General features: G+C 36.8%; 1 protein-coding gene across 1 annotated transcript in view; it reads right to left on the bottom strand.

Annotated features, from left to right (window-relative positions):
- Window positions 1–14,314, bottom strand: part of efnb3b (ephrin-B3b) — a 118,756-nt gene that overhangs the window by 48,984 nt on the left and 55,458 nt on the right. The window lies entirely within an intron of this gene.

Genomic DNA, 14,314 nt, shown 5'->3' with positions numbered 1-14,314 from the left:
CTCCGTATCACATACAACTAAAAGTTTTTGTGGTTCGAAGAATAAAAAAGCTGATAGAAAAGCAAAAGTTAAAAAAAAAAGTCTAGCCTTAAATTTGTAGGTGCCCTTGAGGAAGGCAACTTTCTAAAATAAATCAAGGTTAAAAAAAAGATTTTAAAAGAGTGTACTTGATAAAAAGAACATTTTCTAATGTATTTTTAATAGTCTGAGAGTCAAACCAATTAATCCAAACATGTGGATTGTGCTTTTATTGTGAAATGGACCTAAAAGCAGCAATTGCAGCAAAACGTATACTAAAATAAACTTTCCCAGAGTCAAAGTACATCTTTCATTATGTCATATTTATCAAAATGTCATCTGCATATCTCATTTTAATTTATTGCATCTTGATGAGTTTCATTGTGTATGTACCAAATATAATCTTATTGTAGTGTTTTATATCGTATGACAGTGAGTCTGATTGTATCACATTGTAACCTATTGTATCTTTCTGTCTCTTGAAATTAATTTAACTTTTTAATTAATTGAACTTTATTGATCTAACATTGGAGAAATTTACCTCTGCATTTAACCCATCCCCTTGGGGAGCAGTGGGCTGCCATTGTGTGGCACACGGGCAACAGTGTGTAGGGTTAAGGGTCTTGCTCAGAGACCCAGAGTCTGTGGGAGTGGGGCTCAAACTCAGAACCTCAGGATTCCAAGCTCTATGCCCTAACCACTACGCTACCACTCCCCTATTAGTCTACTTGTATCAAATGTGATTACTTTAGTTAAGGTAGAATAAAACTGATTCACTTTCATGGAAGGCAAAAATATTGTTCTTAATTCTTAATTTATGATCAGATAGCAGCTGTGTTTTTAAATTTGGAATTGTGTACTGCTTCCTAAAATAGATCTGTTGACACACTGTGAGGGCAGTGGTTGAGAAAGTAAAACTGAAAACTACTGTAAGTATTTTTGATTAATTTAATGATTTAATAAAAGGTAGCTAATCCAAACTCACTGTACTTTTTTTGTGAGCCAATTTCTGGCAATACTTCGGTCCACCTGGAATGTTCCCCTTAAACTGTGTGAGAAATATATCCTTTCCAAACCTCACAAAGCCCCTACAAAGGTTGGGTTTTTCATCCAGTAACTGTCCACCAGACAGGTGAGAACGAACCAGACGTACTCGTTGTTTCCTTCCTCCTCCTCTTTCCCTCCCTCTTAGAAGCTTTTCCTACTTTCTCCCTTGTGTCGTAGCTTGCTTTAGAGCTTGGCAGGAGGCTTAAATCAGAGGGCTTAAACATGATCAAATATTCAGCAGATATAGATTTCCAAGAGTGCCTCGATCCGCCGACTCTTCCACTCAACTGCTTTTCATCCTCTCCATCCTTCCTTCGACTATTTCTCTGTTGTACTCCTCGATGCAGTCACAAACAAAGTTGTGCACATGCAAAAACACACGCACACTTGCACAGCCATGCTTGTATGCACATGGGGAATCAGAACGTAATGTAGAGAGCAGCTCATTTATTCTGCAGTTCACTGTTTCTCTTCTCTCTTCCTCTTTCTCATTGTCTCTTTTTCTTTCCCTTATGTTTCACTCCATTTCGCCGTTGTTACCCATATTTCTCTCTTCATCCATCTCTGTTCTTTCTCTCCCCACCTAAACCGTGTGTCATTTATTCCAGCTTAAACCTTATAAATAAACCAGTGAGAACCACTGCATTATTAAGCACAACCACATTGCTGGCTGCATGCCCTGAAATGTCCAACAATTAGAAAATATTCACACAGAAATATGGCGCTCCACCCTGTACAAGTTAGAGAGTGGTAGCGTTTTATATCGTTACAACCACAAACTTCGAAATATTTTATTGGAATTTTATGGGATAGAAAAAAGTAATCAGAATCCGCAAAGTTAAAGGAAATAACTCACTGGAAAAAATCAAAATCTAGATAAGTCAGTTTTTCCTAAAGTAAGTGCATTTGTTCTTGGATTGAGGGGGTAAAAGAGACATTTTGCCAATGGAACAAGACAATTTACACTTTAAATAAGAAAACACAATTACATTTTCTTATTTTAAGTGCATTTTATCTAATTATCTTATTTTAAGAGTAAAAATACTCATTCCATTGGCAAACTATCTAATTTACCTACGGTACTTAAATTAAGGGTAAATGCACTTAATATAAGAAATTGTTACTTATTTCTAGATCGTTTTTCCAGTTCTGAAACTGAATGCTGAACTAAAGACTGGGAAAACAATCTAAAAAGGAGCACAGAATCATTCAAATGAGTATATTTATTCAAGTAGGTAAATAAGATGATCTGCCAAAGGAATTAGTAATTTTAACATTGAAATACAATTAAAATAATAATAATAATTTTAAATGTAAATTGTCTTATTCAATTGGCATGTGTCTGACATTCCTGCTCAATTCAAGAGAAAAATGCACTCATTTAAAGAGAAATTGACTTACCTAGTTTTCAATTTTTTGCAGAGAATAAAATCAAGAACAACAAATGACGCTGGAAATACCTAATCAGTAAATAGAGTCCTTCTGTTTGTAACTAATCTTAGTGTTAATCCAGCTGCTTTGTGAAGGCCTCAGAGGTTTCTTCAAGAAAAGTAGTTAACAACAAGCGATTTCATGAAGTGTTAGGCTGATATTGTCAAAAACAACATCCAGAGCTTTGGGTTGCTCTTCCAAAAACAAAAGGTGTAGATAAGAAAACAGCTCACATCATCCTGAAAGGTTTTTCTCCCCTTTAATTTTAAAACACCTTAATAAATTCCCTTCAGAATCCCACAGATCAACCTTAAGTAATGCTCTTTTACTCCTCTACTTTAAATTGGGCTGGAATGAAATCCATTGTCAGTAAATATAAATTAATGATACAATGAGGTATTTGACTCTGATGCTGTCGGTAAATATTGAATTGACTTTAGCCATAAATAATTACCAAAACTACATTTTTCTGTCCTTACTATCAGTCTATATCAAATAGAAAAGCTGCGTATTAGCTTTATCATCTCCATAAAGATATACCTCCGGTTCCTTATGTTTTTTTTTTTTGCATTTAACATATTGCTTAACATATTGTGTATAGAGGTTTGAATCTTCTTTATGCCACAAGCCACCTGGAGGACATGCCAAACATGTAGAAAAAGGTTCTTCTGATCTTCCTAAAAAGCTATTTAGTGCTAATTGCTTTTGAATCTGAATACCCCTATAAAACAAAGTGGTGGGAGCGTCATGCTGTGGGGAAAATGAACAGCAAAGGCTGGTTTAGGTTGATGGGAAAATAGATAAAGCTGAAAGTCTCTGCACCACTTATTTCAGTTAACCGTGGTAAATAAATCATAAAGCTCTTCTGCATTATTGATTTACCTTACTGTCTTACAGGAAACATAACATTAGTAAATAAAGCACTGAGAGCAGCTGTACCATAAAAGAAAAAATTCACTTTTCCCACAAAAGTTACAAAATTCCACTGCACTCCACTCACATGCAAAAAAAAGCTCTCATATTTCTAGTTCTTCAGCTCTTCTATAATTCATTTCAGTGGGGTATGGTTGTTTATCCCTGTCGTTGTTCGTCTGCATAGACCCCAGGGGGCCCTGCTCCATAAACACAACATCGGGAGTCATTCCCGCAACACAGAAAAGCACCTTCACAAGCGTCCTCCACAGCCATACAGGTTGCACCTGCTTGTTGCAAACTTGTGCACACGTTCACACCCAAAAGAAATACCTGCTTATGCTCTAGATGTGCACCAAAACACACAAAAACACACACCCACATAACACCATCTGTCAGACTGTGCAACAACAGCAGCAGCGCTGCAGTCCCACAACGACTGACCCATTCTCCACGTCAGATTTGACCAAAACTTTATGTGTACAGGAACACATGGGCTTTGTGTGCGCATGCTAACTATTTTCGGGGTGGATGTTTACGACCACATGCCCTCCTTGTGTGCCCATGTTTGTGTGACAGCGCATATACTAATGAGAGAGGCCCTGTGCATGGAGATGTGAGCTCGCATATGTTAGCGCCAAAGAAGATTACTGACATCTGTGTGTGTGTGTGAGTGTGTGTGTGTGAAAGAGAGAGACATCAGTCACATTTGAGGTCATATGTAAGTTGACTGTGAGGCTGCAATCATTCACTGTGTGCGCGCCCCGCTCCCCTGACAGCGGCGGCAGTGATTGAAAGTGGCCACGTTGTTTCAGTGTCACCCTGCAGATGAGATGCAGCAGAGGCTGTGCATCAACAGCAGCGTGCATGACTGCATAACCCGCCTCTGTATGTTGTCATCCTCTATTTTTCTTTTTATTTAGACTCTTTACACTTGGAGCCAAAACTTCTGTCTGCATCTATCCAGTCCTCTGCCTCAAAGCAAATGGTACTGGTTTGACTGCCAGCAGCACATATGATGGTGTCGCCAGTTTTTGTCATGCTCTGTGGTTTTGTTATGCTCTTTTATTCTTTGTTCTAGTTTCGGCCTTTCATGGGTTAGTTTTGCTTTCAAACTGTTTCTTCGTTGTTCATTGTGTTTTCACTGTCATTTGTCTTTCACCGGGTTTCGGTTCCACTATTAGCACACCTGTTCTTCATTTGGTTAGGACCTCTTTGGATATAAACCAATCAACCATACAATGTTACTACCTATATCCTCTTTAGAGTGGCTAATTTTCCTGCAGAATCTAAAGGATGGTTTTTAGCAAAAAAGCTTTAATAAACTGTTGAAATGAGCTGCAAAGTACTGTTTTATCAAAACTCCTTGGTAAAATAAAATCTAAGTAGAACTGTTTTCTTTTTCTTTTTTTTTTATATATTTTGACTTGTTTTAGATTTCTCTTCTTCTGGACTGCTTCTGAAAATGGCATAATAATGCCAGAGAAAAGAAGGATAACTAGGTGAGAAAATAGGCTGTAAATGTCAAATCAACACCCATGAAAATGCTGTGATGCGAGTTTGTCCAGAAGATCATGTTAGCAGGATGAGAAGCAGGATTACTTTGATAAATAATGTTCTGCATGACTGCTTTAAACAAAATCATAGCCTTGTTATTCTCTTTAAGCTTGATCTGCAATTACAAATGTCTCACCTTCACAATTTAGGTCATTTACAAATATCATCTATTTGTCCTCCAAGTAGCCATCTATCATGGGTCACTTTCACTGCCAAAGGTTTTAACTGATCTACTTTAATCTTCTCATGGTGTTATATGACGTTCATGAGAATTGCATAAAGTTATGCCACAGCAACAAATAAAATCTTCCAGAAGGAGATTGTTTAAACTTATTTTTGTTTGATCAGGGATCAGAACCTTTCTCTTGTTGTGAGAGCCAGCTGGCCTTAATGGGGATTAGAACCACATGGGAGTAAACAGTCTGTAGCATAAAGCTGCTTCTTATCTTGTGGTGTATGTTGGCAATTCTAAAACTTGGGTCCAAATGTGAAGACATTTGGCCTTTTTTTAAAAACATTAAGTCCTGTTTGATTAATGTGAAGAGCAAATGTGTCTTATTCGATGCTGCTGTGTAGATTTATAGCAGCTAAATTGGGAGATTAAACTAATTTGCTTGCACTGTGACATCCTGACCGATCTTCTTCCCCTTTCTTAGTGTAATTAATGCCTAACCGTCCTGAGCTTAATGTTCAATGCTCTATAAACATTTGATGACTGTCTCTTTTAAAGGGTCACATTATTTGCTAAATTAACCAGAACACACACCTATGGAATAAAATGAAAAAAAACTTGTGATTGGTTAATATAGTAAATGGACAGTACTTTTGAGGTATTTTATCAAGTCCAAGTACCCCAAAGCACTTCACCCTACATTCATTGTCCCATTCGCTAATGGTCATTGGTTATATTGTGGCCACACAATATAGACTGCTATAAAATCTGTGCCACCAGGCCTTCTTACCACCAACAGCAAGCAAGGTACATGTAGGTGAGCAGAGACAAAATGGCAACCTAATGGTTACAGGACAAAACCCTACATCTTGGGCCACAATATACCTTTTAGAGAAAGATTTGTTTTTTCTAATTTTCCTCCATTAGTATATCTGCAAAAAAAGACAAAGGTTGTTTTATTCTGTAACATTATTTCCTATTATTACCTAATTCCATGTATTAACAAGAACTTACATAGGCTCATGACTGCAGAAATACTTTCAGACCTAAAATATTGCAAGGAGAAAAAAGTTTTTTTTTTTTTTTTTTTGTTTATTCATTAGTGCAAACTAAATATTTTGGCTTTGCAGAGGTTCTGTAGTGCACCTTGGGTAGACTAACCCTGCTATAAAGTCAGCTTCAATGTATATTGACATGCCTCCTGTCATACATTTAGGTTGGTTGGTGACCATATTAATGAAAAAAAAAGCTAGGGTAGGTTTGGTTTGCGTTGAACACTACTAGTATAAAATGTTGGGTCAACTCTTTACAGATAACAAATTTTTTTAAAAATTCTGACGATTTTTGTTGTTGAAATATAGGTTTGGCAAGCCTAATATTGGAGCATATTCAATCATTTAGCATGCTTTGCTATTAGTGAGTGAATCTTAACTCTGACCACATTAAGATGGATATTTTATAATTTCATCGCTGAAGCATATCTTTATTCCCCCTAAAAATGCAAGGCAAGGCAGGCGGTCAGTTCAATCTTCGTATGCACTATAATCATAGTATCTGTTTACCTTTATTTGTCTCAGAAGGCCCATAATGCTTTGCTCTAGACAGATTATAGACAAAAACTGTACACTGAAAATAACTTCCTGCATCCTATTTTCCTGCAGGTATATTTGCAGAAAGTGTAACTTTCGTAGATGTTTGTGAAAGTCTAAATAAATTAACTAACCTCAAGCAATCATAGAATACATGTGCATTCTTGCAAAAATACTGTGTTCCACAAGCCCAGCTGTTCGCGAAGCATTCTTTAAATGCAGTGAAAGGCATAATTTGTGGTTTGTGTTAATGTGTGAGTGTGTCGCTGGGTTTGAATGGTGAAAGACACAAGGGTGGAGACGTTGAAAGGGAGAGAGAGAGAGAGTGAGGCTGGGATACAAAGCACAAAGTGAGAGACAGGGAGTGAGAGAGTCACACAGAAATAGGCTTACATAAACTCTGACCTCATGTTAGGAATGAAAACATCAATCAATAGGTATGACAAATCAATTTCCTTGGCTCTTTCTCTCCTCTCCCCAGGATACGGAAGAAAAGAATTACATTAATGAGATTCAAGTAATCTGATTACAAAACAGTGGCATCTGTGATGAATTAGAGGCTATAAAACCTGAGGAAAGTTTAGATTTACGGGAAAATCACCTACTTTTCTTTAAAGAGGATCAATTACACCACTCGCTGATAATTTTAGAGCAGAAATCAGAACATAGAGAGTTTCATTATGATTTTATGTGTTTACTAGGATGACAAATTGCACAGGAAACTGTTCAGCCGGTGGGCTTTAACCAAGTTACAGGTACTCTGTAATGGGTTTGACTTTGAAATTAACTTTCACCGACCTGCTTCCTCCACCGTTCAAACATTTTTCATGTGTGCCCACTCTGCAGTCTGCAAATGAAATTACAGCACGTTATATTTCTTAATTAAAATAAGATAACCCCGAGGCTTCTGCATACATCGCTGCCTTTACGTGCATGCACAAACATGCTCGTTCTCAACTAAACTCATCCAGTACCCGTAGTCCACGGCGTGTTCTCTATAATTTCGTCTGACATGGCCGGTTAGCAGATACGCAGCGGTAAATTCACAGCTGGATAAACTGCAATTAATTATCTCACGAGAGACTGAATGCAATTCTTCATTAGTGACACGCAATCACGGGCACGCCGTAGTCTGAAGATGTTCTCAGTTATCTCTTTACCTCTCCGATCCCCCAACTCGTAAAATTTGGAGCGTATGTGAAAGTGATGGAGAGTGTACGACCTTGTGTTGCGGCTGAGGATCGACCGGGCTGAAGCTGTCGATCGATCAGTCTGGCCTGCTTGCGTGCAGATAAAGGCGTTTCTGTCTTGACACTAGTGATTGTCAGGTGAGAGACTAGAAGAGGGAGGTGAACACGACAAGAGATTGTTGCAAAGCTGTGAATCTGCAGTTTTTTTGCTTTTATCCATTATGTTATAGATGTCTGCTGGTTAAAGATAATGTTTGAATCCTATGCAATTTAAACAAACTCTGCAAAGCAGAAGACAGATTAGATGGCTTCAAGGCTTAACATTTCTTGAGAGGTTGTGTAGACATACTAGCTTTACTGGTAACTGGCATCACTGGTAAAAGTTTCAAAAAACAGAAAAGAAAAAAAGTACACTTGTGGCTCAGCACTACTGCCTGAAATAAAGCTTCTTCACTGTTGACTTGTTTATGAGGGTAGATTTTGCTGTTGGGTACATAAAGTAACAGTGAAGTGCCTCTACCCTATCTATCACAGCACATGAGCTAAAATAAGGCTTCTACACTGTGACTTGGACGGACATTTCCAGCTGTTTGGAGCAGAGTTAGTCCCTTCTCTTCTGTCTGCCGGTCAGCTCACTGAACAAAAGGCCAAAAAAATGTCTCCCTTGATTGGAAGAAGCAACACATTTTTTCGCTCTGACAAAAATTCCAGAAAAAAAACTAAAGAAACCTCAGTTTCTCATCACTCTTTTAAAGGAGCACTAAGAAATAGCAGTTTCTAAAGTATTCATATTTATTGCTCTAGTAGAAGTATAAATCCTACTGTTAAAAACACTTTTGTCGGAGGGAGAGTATCAACTTAAGCCTTTTATTCAAGTTAAAGTGTAAAATTACCATTTTAAAAACTATAAAAGTAATGCAGGAACAAAATGTTAAGGACAGATGATTTAATGCACTACCTTATTAAATAAACATTTTTCTACAATTCTAGATGATAATTTATTTATACTTTATTTTCTTAGCTTTATAACTAATGGTAACAGTGTGAAAATTAACTTTGCATCATCTTGAAAAACTATTTTGGTATGCGGCGAAAAACAAGTTCACGAGTCCAACCACAAAGAAATTAATTGTCTGGATGAAACAAATAATTTTTTATATTTTTATGAGTTTTAATCAGTCTATTTTAGAAATGTAAGGAGTAGAAAGTAGAGATAATAGCAAAAAAATGTAAGGAGTAGAAGTAAAAAGTAAAATAATTAGGATCAATAGCCAAAATCTGTACTTAAGTAAGGTAACAAAGTATTTGTACTTTACCTGACACCTCTGCTAAGTAATATCAACACCTAAAAGGTGAGGTGTGGTGTGCAGGTTGCAAATTTAAGAAATGAGGATGTAGAACAAGATGTAATAAGAGATAACCAGTGAAAAAGATTCAGCTACAGCTAAGCATTGTGGGAAATGAAGGATGCAGAGGCTTCTTAGGTATTGAGGAAACTTATCCCGGTCAGCTTCTCTTGTCGGCTTCAATGTCTGAAGGCTGCTACTCTTTTGCCAACATAAAATACCAAATGCTGCGCTCTGTTTTGATATATCTGGGGACTCTCATCTAATTGGCAGGAGGTAAACACGGGCTACACACTGCACTGTAGTAGTTCTGGACCATACCTCTTAGTTTAAAGGGAGAAAAATCTGGCAAAGACGTTGATGATTCAGTGGACTGACTATTTATAGGTAAGTTACATCTATACCAGCTGACAAATGAGAAAAAGTTCTGAAATTTTATAGTAGATTTCTTATTTTATTGCTCCTTCTGTTAAAAACTTTAGCTGGGAAATTATGAGCAGCATGTCTGTAAAACAGCAGGATGGAGGCTGGCTTAACACTGTGATTGCCTAAACAATCTGCCACATATTATTAGTCTATACGCATGTGTTGCCCTATCAATATAAGCTTAAAAACATATATTCTGCACAGTATTTAGGTGGAAACAAGTACTAAATTCAGTTTGGTTTTTTTTTATAAAAAAACATGCAAAAGGTCATATAAAAAGAATAGCATAATATATAATTGAATCATTTTCTAAGTGTGCTATTTTTAATAAACGCTGTGATATTATGAGAATCTTATGGGCAAGTTCTTACTTTTAACAAAACAATAAGAAGAAAAAAAATGATTCAATCAGGCAGTGATCAAAGATGGCAAATTGATCCTTTAATGGCTGTGACTTGTGATCAGTAGGTCAATGAAAAAGATTTTTGTTCTGTTCATTAAAAGCCTTGAAAACAGAAAGTCACCGCTAATATTCATTGAAGCAACATCAAACAGCATGTTCTTTGATGCAGATAAAGGCTAAAGATATCTCCTTTGATGCATAAAAGGGAACAATCTTGTAATTCCTTCATTTTTTTGACAGATTTAGAACTCGGGCCTCTATCAAAGAAACTGCAGCAAATTTCTATCATGGTCGTTAAATTTAATTGGTCAATTAAAATAAACAATTTTCCCAAATCTTTTTATTTTTATGAGTTCCTGTAGTCCTTTAGCAGGTCACTGCTTTAGAGAAAACCAGAAATGGTGTGGGCATTTATCGTTTTTTTGCTGTGAAAACCAGTAGATTTACTGCAAATACAAAGTAGTTGTCCACTGGGTTATCACTGTAATCTGACTGTTACTCTTTAGGAGGTGGGGCTGTGTACTGTAATTAGGCACAGGAACAGGTGTGCAACAACAAGTCTAGTACAACTATTTGGTCTTACAAAATGTATCACACTTACAGTAATGACTCCTGCTGAGTTGGGCTGTTTCTGTTGTTTCGCAAAAGCCAAAACCAGCTCTCTCAAGCCGAGACGAATGAGAAGGTAAAGTCTATTTTTAGGTAGAAAGGTAGAAATTATCTGCAGAATGAATGTGGGAAACGTTACACTTAAATAGAATAAAATAATTAAATGTGGTGTGCTGCAGTAAACTTTTTCTCTGAAGGCACAACAACAGATGTGCCTGCAGAGAAGAGAAAAAAAATTTGAAAAAAAGAAAAAATTGAAATACAAAAGCTGATTGTTGATAATAAAAAAAAAACTCTAAACATGTCACAGTCTCTGCATCAGGGCGACGTTCACACTGCAGCCTGAAGTGACCCAAATCCGATTTTTTTGGCCCATATGCGACCTGGATCTGATCGTTTCATGACAGTCTGAACATCACAGATCCGATTTTTTCCAATGCGACCCAGGCCACTTGGCTATGTGGTCCTGAATCCGATATGAATTTAATCTTTTCAAATGGGGCCTGTGTCTGAACGAACAGGTCGCATTCACTATTCTGGGTCTTTCTATGAAGAAGCGGCAAGAATAACAACAACCATAGCGGACGATGATGTGGAGAGTAGTATTTATGTTTAACTATCTTGAAAATATTGTGTTTTTATGGTTGGGAAAGATCGCTAGATGCACTCCGGTACTATCATATATGTTTACTTCCGTAAACACAGTGCACACTGGTCTGTTACGTCATTGCGTTCCCACAGAAGACCCAATTCAAGTCGCATATATTTGGAAATGTGAACGGCAACGCAAAAAAATCGGATTTTACAAAAAAAATCGGAATCGAGCATGAAGGCCTCCAGCGTGAACGTAGCCAAACTGACCATATCAATGCATTTTTTAGCACCATGTTTTTTTTTCTCCAATGTTTACATTTGATCACTGCTGCACTTTAAGAAATGGAGATGTCATGAGAGCTGAAAAAAACAAATTTCGTTTTGTATGCACTCTGTGTATACAAAATGACAATAAAGTTAGTCTAAATCTGTTCATAAGAAGATCTGCAGTGAGTGTGTGAAACGACACTTTAGACAGGAATCTCTTTCTGCTTTCATTTTACAACATTGTAGAAGGTATAAATTAAAAGAAAATCCTTAGTGAAGGCTTGTTCTTGGATCCCCACACACCATCTGCTGGTCCTTTCATGCTTTTTACCCCCTTTTAAATTGACTACTTTCAACTTCCACAATTGAATAAACTCCAGTGTCAGACTCCTCTTACATGGTTTGTAAACCAGGTGGTTAATTGAGCCAGAGAGGCATATTTTAAAGCACCCAAGTAAACGAGGTCCTGACTTCTACATCGGTGGGCTGAGCTCTGAATATGATTGTATTACCCCCCATGGTCAGTCCTAACAAAACCCCCTCAGACATCAGGCTCTAAATAAAATGCTGCTACATTTTTAAGTCTTTATTACTATTCTTTATTTTAATGGGTCATTTTTTAAAGATATAGCAGAAATTTAAAAGCAGTAGTTAAATTTGGTTATCTGAGTCTGTTTTATGTTGCGTGTAAGCATCAGTTTCTCACTGGACGATTTCATTGCTGTTAGCGAAATATGAGTCACTTTCTTATCTGCAACTAGGCTTGTCACTAACATTTCCTGTAATGTTTAAACATTTACTACATCAGTAACTACATGTTCATAAAAATGCTTTTTTAGTTTGTGTTTTAGTTTTAGATCTCTAGAGACCAAGTATCAAAATAGTGCCGGAAAAAATGTGACCATGACATCAAATGTAGTGCATTAAAATAAATGCACCGAGGAGTGTATAGTGTTTTTGTAAACCTAGTAAAAGATGGTCCTCCAGCTGAAATGACCGACCAATATTTTTTAAAGATGCAGCAATTAAAAGATTTCTACTAGGAAAGAAGCAGACATGGAAGGTCAAGAAAGTTAGATAAAATGATGAGCGTGATATTTGACTTTAAAACATGGTGGGGGATCATCATCATGCTGCTGCGATACCTTTTTTTAGGAAAGCTGGATGAGAGGAAGATGGATGGAGTACAAGACAATACTTTAGGGAAAAAGGAAAGGCTACAAAATACTTGAGAATGGGATGAAGGATATGCATTTGTCAGAACAGCCTAGTCAAAGTGCAAACAAAAAATACATTCGAGGCTAGAATTGATGGTTATAGGATTGATGATCTCCATTTGTGATAGAGCTTTAGCTACTGTAGGGAAGGTCAGATATTAGTCTTTATGTGCAAAGCAGGTAGAGAAATATCAAGGAAGATATTAATGCTCCGATTGCAATATTATCTGGTTCTTGTTTTTACTCAAGGGGGCTGAACATAAAGGCATGGTTTTCAGATTTTTCATTGTCAAAATAAAAAACGATTGATGATCAAATTCACCCCGCCTCTCACCAATTGACAGCTGGAGATAGGCACCAGCACCCCTCGCCACCCCACTTGGGATTAAGTGTGTTAGAAGATGGATGGATGATCAAATTCAAGGGTTATAAGTAGGGCTGAAACATTTAATCAGATTAATCGTGATTAATCGACTGTTGAAATAATCGTCAACTACTTTAGTAATCGATTGATCGTTAACTGGAGTATAGAGACTCTAAAGCATGCCTGTAGCTCACAGAGAACCCACTTAGAGCAGGAATTATATCAAAATTGTAAAAAAAAAAAAAAAAAAAAAAAAATATATATATATATATATATATATATATATATATATATATATAATCATTTAGCATTTAAGATAAAAAACAAAAAAATTCATTTTTCTTCTCTCAATAGCTCCATTAAGAACCATTCAAGTGGAATTGGTAAAAAAAAATCATTGATTTGTTAAAAAACTCTTCTTTAAGGAACCTTTTTCCATCCGATTATTAATTAATTAAAAAATAATAATAATTGACAGATTAAACGATTTGCAAAATAATCGTTAGTTGCAGCCCTAGTTATAAATACCTTAGCAAGGGACTGAATATCTTTTGTTCCCAAAGCACTCTTGGCCAAGTGTTTAAATTTAACATTTTTCAAGCCAAAATTAAGCTTTACATAATTTTTCTTTAAAATAGGACAATAGATAAAATGGATTTACTCTAAAATCATCCACTTAAATGGATGATAACTGAGAGGACTTTTGTTATAAATGAACCGAAGAAAGCTGAACGGACACATTAGTATGCTGCTGTCGACGTAGGGTGGAGGGAAAACATGCCCAGTGCATCACCACTCCTCGCAAAACGTGCCGCTATAAGGACTGATAGCGAAAAGCAAGAGGAAGAAAAGAAACACTCAACAAATATAGAACACAAAGAGGCAAGAGGGACTTGACTGACTTTGGGAGATTTGATATTCTCTTTGTATATTTCCAGCTTTTTCCTTCCTTCTGCCTGTCTTTCCCAGCTTCTTTCTCTTAGCTGCTCTCTTTCCATAATTTTTAGTGTTTTTTTCCTCTCCCCAAAAAGCAGACAGAAAGCACTGAAAAGAGCATTTGCACACCTGAGTGAAAAGAGCTTGCAGGTGCGTGGGTGGAGAGCTGTGGGAATCAAACAGGGTCTCTCTCTTTGTCTATCCTGCTCAATCTTCCACTCCTGAGGTGTTTTTGC

This window comes from Cyprinodon tularosa, unplaced genomic scaffold (assembly GCF_016077235.1).
Source record: "Cyprinodon tularosa strain WSP-4 unplaced genomic scaffold, ASM1607723v1 ctg148, whole genome shotgun sequence".
NCBI classification, from domain to species: domain Eukaryota; kingdom Metazoa; phylum Chordata; class Actinopteri; order Cyprinodontiformes; family Cyprinodontidae; genus Cyprinodon; species Cyprinodon tularosa.
Note: the sequence above shows the minus strand (reverse complement) of the source record. Positions and strands in the feature narration are given on the sequence as shown.